This window comes from Zonotrichia albicollis, chromosome 1, assembly GCF_047830755.1.
Source record: "Zonotrichia albicollis isolate bZonAlb1 chromosome 1, bZonAlb1.hap1, whole genome shotgun sequence".
Lineage (NCBI taxonomy): Eukaryota > Metazoa > Chordata > Aves > Passeriformes > Passerellidae > Zonotrichia > Zonotrichia albicollis.
In genome coordinates, this window is record NC_133819.1 from 110,886,827 (window position 1) to 110,900,065 (window position 13,239).

The following is a 13,239-nucleotide window of genomic DNA, read 5'->3' on the forward strand; positions in this document are numbered from 1 at the left end:
AGTCAGATTACAGTGGTTTTTTCATCTCTGTAATATTTTTCTCCTCATATACTCAGTTGTAATTAAGCAGTTATAAGTATACTTAAATTTGTGCCTTTTTACAGAAAGGAAATTATTAAACAATGTTAAATGTTCAATATTTAAATGTATGTCATTGAATCAGCTGCATTTCAGGGTCTTACTATTGTCCATCTTGGCAGCTGTACATCAATTGTCCAAACAATAGGACAAGAAGCAATGGGCAGAAACTGATTCACAGGAAATTCCACTTCTTCTTGGTGGAGAAGTGGCCCTCCTCCACCAAGTGTGAGGAAGAGCTTCTTTAATATGCAAGTGACCATACACTGGAACAGATTGCCCAGAGAGGTTGTGGAGTCTCCCTCACAGGAGATATTCAGGAACTGTCTGGATTCAATCTTGTACCACATACTCTAAGATGGTCCTACATGAGCAAAGAGATTGGTCCATTGTGGTCCCTTCAAATCTTATCCATTCAGTGATTCTGTAATTGACAACGCTAATAAAAACATCTTTGAGAAACATGTCCTGTAGTTGAAAATTAAAACCTTGAAGATGACAGAAATCTCCACCTGTGGCCCTCATAACAATAAGTATTTTTATTGCCTATTTCCACTAAAACTGTTTATACTGGCAAGGAAAGTATTGTATCAGTAGGCTATATTGATGCATTTATGTGAACACTCCATCAACATGCCCACACACACTGAACTTACTGGCACATATGCAACAGTATGGTCAGAAATTGGTATATGAAGATATGGCAGTCATGTTATACATGAGCATGGATAGGACGGCTTTTCAAAACACAGGTGTGGTTTGTGGCACATCTACCACAATTTCTAAATGTCCATTTAATGCAAAGTGTTAAAAATCCTCAAGTAGAGAATGGTTTAAAATACGTTTTGTGTAGGATCATAGAATCACAGAATCATAGAATGGCCTGGGTTGGAGAATGCATTGAATATCTCCTTGTTCCAATCCCCCTGTCATGGATGGGGACAACTTCCACCAGACCAGGTTGCTCAGAGACCCATCCAGCTTGGCCTTGAACATTTCCACAGATGCAGTCTCCACAACTTCTCTGGACAATTTGCTCCAGTCCCTCAGCACCCTCACAGTAAAGAATTTTTTTTCCTAAAATCTGATCTAAACCTATTATCTTCCAGTTTGAAGCCATTCCTCCTAGTCCTGTCACTACATGCCCTTGTAAAAAGTTTCTCTCTATCTTTTTTACAGGCTCCCTTCAGGCACTGGCAGGCCACAATTAGGTCACCCCAAAGCCTTCTCTTTTTCAGGCTGAATAATTCCAATTCTCTTAATCTTTACTCATATGAGGGATGCTCCATCTCTCTAATCAACTTGGTGGCCTTCCTCTGGACTCATTCCAATTACATCAGATTGCCAGAGAAACAGTTTTTTGAATGTTGAATCTTAAGGTTAGTGAATGCTATTCTAGAAAACAATCTGTGCCTCTAAATTGGTGGGGAAAGGTTGCTTTTCACAGTGCAGTGTGTGGCTGTTCTAGTGCTTTGTCCAGAAGATGCTCTGTGAAGGTCTTGAGAGGCTGGCAGGGAGCCAGTCCACTCTTTGTTAAAGTTTATGGGTGTTCACTTTGAAGTCTCAAAGAGTTGGGCCATCTTTCCCAGGAGGAGTATTCAATGTAATACCAGGTTTGATTTTGTAATACCAGGTTTGATTTTGCCTTTCATTGGAAATGTGAGATGTCGCTTCTGTAGCTGTTCTGTCCCCACCTACTTTCCCTACTGCAAGACCAGGACTGGGCACCATCTGAGGGCAGCTGCGCCACATTTTTTTGTGAAACTCATTATAGCCCCAGAAAGCTATTGGGGAATGTTCTCATGATATCTCAGAATACAATTCTCTACCATTCCTCCAAAGTAATTTTATACCAATGTTCTGGTCTAGTTATATCTGAGCACCTCAATCAAATCAAACCACATCGATACTTATATTTTGTAAAAAGGAAGACAGCAGCCACACCTTCCCATGGGCAGCAGTGCTTCTGCTAAAGCCTTTATCCCAGGGAATAGGCAGCCAGGTGAAATCCTAACATGACTCACGTGTTCTTGCAACTGAATTATTCATTGTAGGTGTCGTCACTGTACAGAAGCTTGACTTGCCTCTCACTTCTGCAAGACCAGATTTTGAAATGGTAATAGTAGTATGTACATGCCAGAAATATTTTATCAGATATTTCAGATTCATGAGGAAATTTCATCTGTTGTAGTATTTCCTAATTGTGTTTAGTACTTTAAAGCTTTTGATCTCTTTATTTCATATCAAGGGTCAGGAAAATAATTAAAACTTCTATATGATTTCAAATATTAGATCTGGAAATACTCATGGATCACTGATCACATCAAGATCAGTGACTCCTGTGTTTCTTCATTTCTCTCTCAGAGATCCAACTCTATTCACAGACCACTAGGTTTTACCTAGATATATTTACAGAAAAACATCATTTTGTGACTTCCTACTAATTAGGGCCAAAAGTTTTGGACAAAATACAAACTTTTTACAATGTATGCATGACATCAAGAAAGATACCTGCTTTGGAAAACTGTCAGGAAATTCCCATTTAAGTAGCATCTTATTCCCCAGTTCCTAACTATGAAGTTGCTACACACTAATCACTGGAAGTAAGCAACCTGGTAAACAGTCTGTACAAACAACTTCTCTGCCAGAAAACATACCTTCTGGCAACACAGGTGCTTTAAGATAGAAATCCTTTTTGAACGTCTTGATTATATATTCTGTTACTAAAGTAGGACTCTTAAACCATCTTTAAGTCATGCACATTAAAGTACAATACAGTTTATACTGTCTAGCCATTTTCCAGGGGAGATAAAGGAGTATTTTATAAATATTAAAATGTTTCTTTGGTTTTAAGATGTTTGCTAGCTTCCATCCCCCATTGTACCATTGCTTTCAATGCTGGAGGTTACTATTGTAATTCTGAATCTATCAGACATGGATTCACACCTTGATTCCTTTCCCTTTGGGAAGAAGCTTCAGTTAGCTTCAGACAGTGACACAAATTAAATATATATCTCATAGGTACCCTTCAGAAGACATAATAAAACAACTGCCCTGAGAAAGACTTGTGATATATGTTATGCAACTGTCATAATTTTCCAGGCATAAGTTGCTTTTCAAATTTTGCATTCACAGGTACACACACCTCACTTCTAAACCTAAACCCATCTTTCCTACATTAGTACAATATTTCACAGAGAAAAAAACAGTAAGAGAAATCTTGAAGTCTCTTCAACAGTCCATAGTCTCTCTATCCCCCAACTTCCTCCCATCTTGCAGTTTTGTGTTCACCTGCCATCTCAGCCCCCTGTGCTCCCTGCCCCTAATTCCCCTGGAAACCCTCCTTGAGATCCCCATTTTGACTGGAATCTGTCTCCCTGCTGGTGAGCCAGAAAAGACATGACAGGAAGTGATGCCATCTGGATTTCTCCTATGGGATTTTCCCTGTTTTGTGGATCACCATGATGAAAATTGTGTATTTCTCTCCCTGCTTATTGTATGTGTTGAAGTAAAAGGGTCAGTGCAGGAAAAATAAAGGCATGTGGAAAAGTCCTGGGAATGTGGAAGCTCACCATAAGCTTGTAGCTTTACTGGAGAGAGTCCAGAATTGCAGGGCTTATCCAGGTCTATAGTGATGGGCCTCAGCTATGGAGATCTCGTGCATTTCCATTGTCAAATGAACAGTCCCTCTTCCAGCCCTGGGTAATTAAGAGAGGAGCTTTGCAGGTTGACATGAAGCATGTGTTTTATACATAAATATAAAGCCAGAATTTAGACTGGGTTAGAAAGTGACTGGGGAAAACTGAACATGCAGGTAAGCCTTTTGTTTCTGGGCATGGGACCTGGCTCAGCTTAGAAGGTGACACTTCTTTGGTTTTCTTTTTATCAATTTTATACAGGGGAGGTATGAATGGGCTGGAGCCCATTTAAATCTGTTTTTAAAACAGTTTGAGTGTTTTAACTAAACATCAATAATGCTTTTATGGCAACTCAATGAGAGAGTGATTCATCAGCTCCTTGCTCTTGCTTTTCTGCTACAGACTTGCAGAAACAGCTTGGGTTCTTAGGAGAGAGAGCCAGGCTTGGAGTGAAGAAAGGATGTTTAAGGCCACTTCTCAGAACTGGGGCGTATGCTGCAGCTGTGCTTGCTCCTCCTTAGCCCTGTGTTTGAAGCACTGTCTCTGCCAGGTCCAGAGCTTCACAGGATTGTGCTCTAGGGCTGTCTTGGCTTGTTTCAGTTTGCCCAGAGGAAGAGACTGTACTTGCTATTTGGCACTGTGGTTATTGTTCATCTTCATTTCCAGTGCCATTACTTGAATCCTGTATTTTTCCAGCATTTCATACTCACTTTTTCATCTTTTTTTTCCCCATTGCTTTTGTTGGTTTTGTGTGATCTGATTTGAAAAAGGAACAATTATTTTTTTTAATCTGACAAAAACTAACAATTTCTACTCTACAATTATTTTTTTTTCTACAGATACTGTAAATTGTGAGAAATGCAATAGGTTATATTTCCTTCCTTTCATTGGCAGCACTGCGAAGTATTTTCATGTGAGTCTTTGTGTATTCTCTGAATACACAAACACAGAGTGATGTGCTGTTGGTCATTTTAAATTATTTCTTTGTTGTTTTGTTTTTCAAATGAATACCAAACTATAATAAAGGATAAATCTATATTATTATTGTTATTAGCAGAAATCTCAGCTTTCCAGCCATGGTATGGGTAGCACCAGAGAAGAACAATTTAAAAAATATCTTTGTAGTTTTTACTTTTTTTTCTGTTTCCATGTATAATTTTTGTATCCTTTAATCTGTGTCCTTTTGAAGACAGCTGTGTTAAAATGCCTAATTTAACAGGTCCTTACTTGCTTTCATGGCACTAACTGCATTTCAGTCATGGCAGCTTTTTCTAGGGCTCAGCTTTACCTTGGTGCCCAGTTATTATTTACAGTTACGTAATTTTATGCTGTATTTTTTTCAAAGTATTTAGAGACAGCAATAAAATACTGAAAAGCAAAATCAAAGATTGCAAGTATGTAGTACACTGTACAGCATTGCATACCCTTCCCTTAGCTTGTAAATGTAACTCATTAATATGATAGGTATGTGCTTCTGCTTGCATTTGTTCTGTTTCCCATACATATCCAACAAAATACCTTTCAGGAGATTGTTTATTATCATTCTGTATTTCTCTTAACTGGGGGCTTCCCTTTCCTTTTCTGTATACCTTTAAAAATATCCTAATTGACTTAATTCATCATGTAAAATTAGTTTGCTAATAAAAAATTAAAATGTGAAATGGTACTTTCAAACAAGCAAGTTATACCTTTTCTTTCTGATGTTACACAACACTTTTGGCCCAGTGTCACCTGACTGCAAGTGTCTTGCATACTAGCTAAAAAATCAATTTCTAATGCTGAGAAGAATGGAGATTGTAAGAAGAAAAAAACCCTAAGTTTAGATTATTTTTTAAATGGGTTACCTCTAAAATACTGAAGTCATAAATTCCATGGCAGAAAAACGGCAGTTGTGGTCAGCTTTATATTTTGAGGTGAAAAAGTGATTTGCAGGTGCAGTCTATGATAGTAATGATTTAAATATTCAGTAATAAATTCTTGCTGCCCAAGCACATAGAATTTTGCTGAGTTCATGTCCAAGCTGTTCTGTAGATTAGTAGTGAAAAAACCCAAATGCAAAATGATGCCCAAATGAGCCATAAGGTCCTTGGGCAGAGGGTTTGTTTTGTGCCATTTCCACAGGCCACCAGGCACAACCAACCTCTTCTAAGCAGGGACAGAGGAAGAATACATAAAGAGATCCAAGAAAAAGGCCAGGGAGTGTGCAAGCCCCAGTGCATGTTTGTTGAGGAAAGAGCTGGTTTAGGACTGCCCTGCAATTTTGGTCTTTTTGTTTCTAGAAAAGTGTGGGTTTCCTGCAATCACTCTAATTTGGCCTGAAGGTTGTAAATAGAAGTGGTTAGATTGCAGCAAATTAAAACTCCAGTCATGCAATCCTTACTACTTTGGGGCAAGGCAAAAGCTGTAAACTCAGGAACTTTGTGCAAAAAGGAAACAAACTCAGGTCAGAGGAAATCATAATTTCTAGTTATGAACAGCTCATATGCACATCAGTTCTTATCTCCTGTATTTTGTGAAGACCTTCACTGTCCTTCAAAAAACATATTGAAGAAATTTTGCATGAGAGTATTTCTTCTGGGAACACATTTGCTCCACCTGTGAATCAAGTGAGTTTCATATGTCCTATTGAATCCCTTTTTGACCTTCTCTGTCTCTTTACACCTGTCCCTGTGCCCAGTCCTTAAATTATTAGCATTTCAGTTGTTCAAAATAGGCTCCAAATTTCTCAGGGGAGGAACCTTGTCTAAATTCGTATTTGCAAAGCTCCATCCACACATTCTGTACCTGGGGCACTCTATGGACAGTAAATGATCATGAACCTTCTTAGTGACTAACCGATGTGTCTGAAAAATCTCACTCAGTGCACTCACTTTAAAAAATAAGCCACTGCTTTTAAAGTTTACAATATAAGTTGTGGTTGGAACACAAACATGATTAATACTAAAGATATTTTAATGTTATTTTTTTTATCGGTAATTTGGTTTCAAACGTAGTAACTGCTAGCAGCTTTCAAAGTAATTATAATTTCTTTTTTTAAAGTATTTATTTTTTGTAACTGTGTTATAAATACCATCAAGTAAGGAGGGATTTTCATGAAAATGTCATATTTTTAAACATTTTTCAAAATTCACAATGACAGGAAAATATTAAAATCAAGTGTTTTTCCTGGGTCTACGGGAAAAAAAATACACCTATTGCTGTTGGCTGCATACCCTTTTGTAACTCCACAAAATTTCAATGCAATTACTCTTGATTTGCACTCTGCTGTAAGAAACAAGCATGTCACATTTTTCCTTGGGAAGTCACTGTGCCAGAGATTGCTGTAGGCTGTACAAGCTCGTAGGAACGTGCCGCTTTTATACCTACCTTGTTCATATACTCTCCTTGGATCCATTACTGGCCATTATCAGAGAGGGAACTGGGCCAGCTGTGGTTTGATTTGGTACTGCTGCTTTTACAACCTTAGATGTCTCAGGAGGACTTAAACTCATCCTATAAGATGCAGACCAAACAAGTAACCAATTAAGACAATAGAATTGCTGTTTAATAGTCATTCCTGATACTTTTTGCAATCAACATGATTTAGAAGACTTGTTTCCATAGGAAAAAAAGCCTGGAGATACTTTTTCAGTCTTATCTGACCTTCTGCAGCAAACCTCATCGGATTTGATTCTAATCTGACTGTGCAAATGAGAAACAAACATCATGGAAATGAATGGAATGCCATAAAACTAGATTTTAAGTTAGAATTGGGCTATTAACACCCTTTTAGAGGGTTGTAAAACAACCCACTTCGAAGACCTCTCTGTGATCCAAATGTGAAGATGTGGGGAACTTACTTTATTGACCTAGTTTGAGATTTTAGCTTGAAATTACACAGAATTTGGAATTTTATTCTTCTTCTTTTACTTCAGATTTATACCCAACCTAATTACAGTCCTATAAATGTGTGCAAAATACAATGAAAAGGCTCAAATGTGTATTCATCACGCAAATACTAAGGGAAAGCCAAATTTCTCAAGCGCTGGATTTCATGATATTTATGAGACTGTAGAGTTTGCAAAGTTTATGTAGCTTTGGTGAACATCATGTATAAATTGTAATCTGGGGACAAAGTGGCTGCCAGAGCTCAATTTCCAATTGTCCTCAGGCCTTTTTATGCTTATGTATGCCCCACCTACAAATGTGCTTAACTAAAAGGCTGGTACATACGAGTGACGTTCAGTCAGCATTTTCACACGATTACCTTGCCAATTAAAAATGGGCTTGGTACTGAGTTTAGAAGTCAACTCAGATACTCCTAGCTTGGGCAGAGAGTTGCTTTCAGGCAGGGTGAGGCCAAGTCTGATTTTGTAGGAGATGTCACGCCTGCTTGGAGAGACGCCGTGACTCGCCAGGGTGCTCGCTCCCTTGGGCCTTTCTCCTGGACCGCAGCCAGGGGCAAAAGCACTGCTGTGAGACTGAAGCTTTGATCCAGCAAGTGGCTGCAACTTCGCCCAGTGCTGCTTCTTTGTTTACTGTGGTTTCTTTTCACATCCTCAGTATTGCTGCCATACTGCCTATGATGGTTTCAGGAAAAAAAAATCCCATCATCAGTTCAAATTATTTTTAAAAATAACTCTGGGTATAGTCTAACTGCCTGTTGTTTCCACTGTAAGAGGAAAAGTGTATGTGTCTGGTATTTGATGACTGTAGAGTGCAAGAAAGAAGATGTACAGTATTCTAAGTATATTATTTTATACTAAAAAAGACAGAAGACACCACAATGATGACTTTCCACTAGGTGATGTACAGACAGGACAAAACAGCTGTTTGTCTTTAAAAATGAACCTCTGGGTATTATCTGGGGAAGGAAAATGCTTTTCTTGGAGATCAGAAACATTAAAATGTCTGGAAAAATGGCAAATTGTTCACATATGATGTTGCACATGAAAGATGCACACTTCAATCTGGAAACAAATTGTTTATTGAGTGTAACTAATTATGCATATGTATGTGACAGTAATTTGTGCAAATAATTGTGATAACTGTCAATACAAATTAGATGTTTGTCATTTGCACATACTGTGTATGATATTTGGCTTGTGTGTTTGCACATTAACATGAGAGATGTTGCAACATAAGGAGTTACCTTTTTCTTGACTTCCTTATGTAATAAACAGAAAAATGTTTGGACAATCAGAGAACAGAGCTTGATTATTTCAAACAATTGCAACAACTACATTTGGTCAGTACTAATATTTTGAATTAGTCTGAATAATAATGAAGAAAATTTTATTCCCCTATCACTGTCCAAATCAAATAGCAATACAAGTTCTCCCAGTGGCACTTGTGCAGATATCACTCATCAACACCTCCTACTCTTTGCAATTGCTTGAAGAGCCTTATCTTCTGTACAAGATGGAACTTGATTCATTTACATTTTCCCTTTTCAAAGCAACAGGTAGTAAAAGCCAGAAACTCTCTGAGACTTAACTATTTCACATGTTCCCTGTCACTGTTATTTCTACCCTCGCACTTAAGTTAGACATAATAAGCATATTTTTTCAGAGAAAATAACACTTTGAAGAAACTCTGCATGTTTGTCTCTGACCATTTCACTACTTTAACTTTGTTTAGCAACATGTCCAGAGCTCTTCAGTGGAGTTATTTTCCTTTTTATGGTTTATAACATTTTTTGTATTATTGGCATTTCTTTAATTAAAAAAACCACCAGTAAAGTTAAGTAGAATCAAAGGGCATTGTATATTCTTGCAGCTATTGAAGCCAGTAATTTTATTACTCTCAACATCTTGTTTATTATTCTCCAAAGATTATATGTTGATATTCTTAATCAAAGGGTGGAAAAGGTCTCTACCATATAGGCTTAAATTACTTCTTTGGTTCCTGGGGGAAATGTTTTATCTTTTGCTTAAATAGGATTTTCATATTGTATATCCTGCCTTTTTTAAGATTTTAAAATAATGTAGGTAATCCATAGATACAGAGAGCTCATAAGAACAAGTAATAATCTGTACCAATTCATACAGATTAATTGGTGAAGACAGAACAAAACTTTAAAAAGTAAACCTGCCATGTCAAGGCTTTCTGCATACCAGACTGCTCAGCTCTGAAGTTCATAAGATGGTGAAAGCAGAAGCGAGGTCCTATAGCCTTTTTCTTTGTTGACAATGAAATTTGGGACCTGATTTCTGTCTAGTCATTCCACTTATTCTGTACACCAGTAAACTACAGAAGGCAGAAGGCATGTACACACCCATCAAATGTAAGTCCTTCATCTGTCATCTATTTTCTGCACATCTCTGAAGTGAGTGACACTGCGCCTCAGGTGTCACTCAATAGAAATGCTCCATCTGCCTCTGTCATCGCAGCAGGGTTTTTAAATTAATCATAGAAGGCTGCATTAACCACCCCTTCATGCAGCACCTTCTTCCTTCCATCATTGATACTATCTTTTTTCAGACAGTCTCATTCCATGAAACACAATGTTAATCACATATGTTTGATTTCTGTATCCAGGGCTTTACTGGCTTGAATATTTAATTGTTTTGCTACACCATGTAATGATGTCTCAGAGACTCATCTTAATTAGGAATTATTTTTAAATTGCCTGAAACTTCAATTTTTTCTTCATTTTAAAACACTTAAGGTAGGAACTTTAATCTTGTATGTCTATCCACATTACCTACCAACAATTTGCTTATTCCCATCACTAGTGTGGCTCAGCAGTTCTGCTTCCATGGATTAAATATGGATTTAAGACCATACAAACTTAACCGCTAACTTTTGTTTTGAAAACGTATTGATAGGCCTGGGAATTATCCATAATGGGGTTAATGGCTAGATGTGGACACCAGTGATGGGTGGCATTCCTCGGGGGTTCATATTGAGATGGTGCTGTTTAACATCTTTGTCAGTGTCACGGAGAGCAGGATCGAATGCACGCTCAGCAAGATTGCTGACATCAAGTTGTGTGGTGCAGTCGACATGCTGGATGGAAGGGATGCCATCCAGAAGGCCTGAGGAGTGAGCCCATGTGAAGCTCATGAAGTCCAAGGCCAGTTGTAAGGCCCTGCACCTGGACGGGGACAATACCAAGTGAAAATACAGGCAGAGCAGAGAATGGGTTAAGAGCAGCCCAGAAGAGAAGGATTTGGGCTGTATTGGCGAGGTGAACCCCAACACTGGCCCAGAGAAGTTGCGGGTGCCCCATCCCTGGAAGTGTTCAAGGCCATGTCAGATGGTGTTTGAACAATCTGGTCTAGTGAAAAATGTCCCTGCCCCTGGCCATGAGTGTTGGAACTAGAAAATCTATAACATCCCTAACCAGCCAAATCATTCTGTGATAAAAAGGAGCTAGCAATGAATTTAAGGTAAAATTGGATAACAGTGATATCATTTCACCTAGTAAAACTCTTTACTAGATTAGGATATTTAATTCCTTTCATAAGAGCCAAAGAGTGACAGGATTTTAACAAGCAGTCAGAATTTGCTTGATATTCAAAAGGCTGACACATTTGAGCAAATCATTGTCCTTGTTGTCTCCAGTCTGACTAAATAGTGATAAGCGCAGAGCTGACATTCATAATATAAGGCTATAAAATATGTTTACAGGCTCACTGAGTCCAACTTGTTGTTGTAAGCAAAACATCAGAGAGGTCCTTTCCCCAAAGTTATCAAGTTCCCATCTCCTAATAATTAGATGTGTTGTTCACTGTCCTTTAATTACAACCTCAATGACACTGCAGAAAACCAATCCCTTCTTTGTTTACATTGCTTTAATTCATGGAAAAATAATACACCTTTGGGTGGAACATGCACAGGTTCCTCTCCCTCAGTTACTGTAATAAACCTCTTCTAATACTTACTGCAACAAGATGTAGTTAAAGTGTGCATTACAAGACCATAGGATTTCTGCTATAATTTGTGGTAATGGTGTATGCCCAGTAATTAGTATAGTTTTGTAATAGGATATTGATTCATTGTAATACAGCTTTGTAAAGAAATACAATCAAGAAGACAAAATAATGACTCTTTCACTCTTCATAGTACATAAATTCTTCATAAGTCACTGAAGCTTTTTAAAAACAAAGTCAGAAACACGTTTTTGACCCCTGATTAAAAAATGGTGATCTTTAAAGGGAGACTATATTTCCAGGTGAGAGGACGGTGTTGCTCAGAGAATTTCTGTCACACAGAGGCACAATAGTCCTTAAAGAACTTCAGTCCTCCTGGGCTAATAATTGGAAAAAGCAAGATTTAGGGTATATATGCAATTTTCGTTTGTCTATTTGATTTTCCTGTATAAGTGTGGTTTCTGTCTGGGATGGTAAATAGAAGTTTGAATTGAGGAAGTCATAAATTCCTAAGTAAATAAATGTGTCTGATTTTAGTGGAGCTGACTTGTTAAGTGTTTATACCCTGAGAACTTGATTTGCCTGGAGTCATAGACCTACAGAATTCACCTATTTTGGAAATGACATAAGGTGTAACAGCTCTGAGGTGCATCAAAGTGGCCAGAGAAAGGAGGGGCACAGAGGAAAAGATCTCATCTGGCTTCCATGTTGAGGAGTTATTTCAGGTATCCTTCTAATAAATTCAGTGATCTGCCTTATCTTGCAATCATTACCACTTTGTTTTGAGCTTTTTTCTTTCTTTACTCTTTACTCAATGTTACCTGAATCCAAGAAGGAGGGGAAATTTTCATTCTAGTTTAGCTTCTCATACAATCAGCCACATTTTTTCCATATTTCAAACTTCCAGAAAGGCTTGGTTACCTATTTCCCTAAATTACAAACATTTTCCTGAATCATTCCTGCCAATTTACTTTCTCTCAACATTTTTTCAATGATTTCTATTTCCATAATATGTTAAACTCAGGCTTCTTCAGTGTTAACATGACTCACCCATCCATTTGCAGATCTGATTCCTTAGAATCCCCTTCCTCCACACACTTCAAAGGATCACAGAATATCCTGAATTGGAAGGAATCCACAAGGATCAAGTCCAAATCCTGGCTCTGCACACCCCAAGAGTCACACCATGTACCTGAGAGTGTTGTCCAAGCTCTTCTTTAACTCTGGCAGCCTTGGAGCTGTGACCACTTCTCTGGGGAGCCTCTTTCTGTGCCCAACCACTCCTAGGGTGAAGAATCTTCTTTCCTGATGTCTAATCTAAAACTTCCTTGACACAATTTCAGACCATTCCCTCTGGTCCTGTCACTGGTCACCACAGAGAAGAGATCAGGATCTGCCCCTCGTCTTCTCCTCATGAGGATATTGTAGACTGCAATGAGGTCTCCACTCAGTCTCCTCTTCCCCAGAGGAAAAGGCCAAAGTGACATCAGCTGCTCCTCAAAATGCCTTCCCCTCAAGGCCCTTCATCATCTTCATTGCCCTCCTTTGGACACTCTCTAATAGCTTCATGTCTTTTTTGTATTGTGGCACCCAGAACTGCCCCCTGCACTTGAGGTGAGGCTGCCCCAGTGCAGAGCAGGACAATCCCCTCCCTGGTGCTGCTGTGC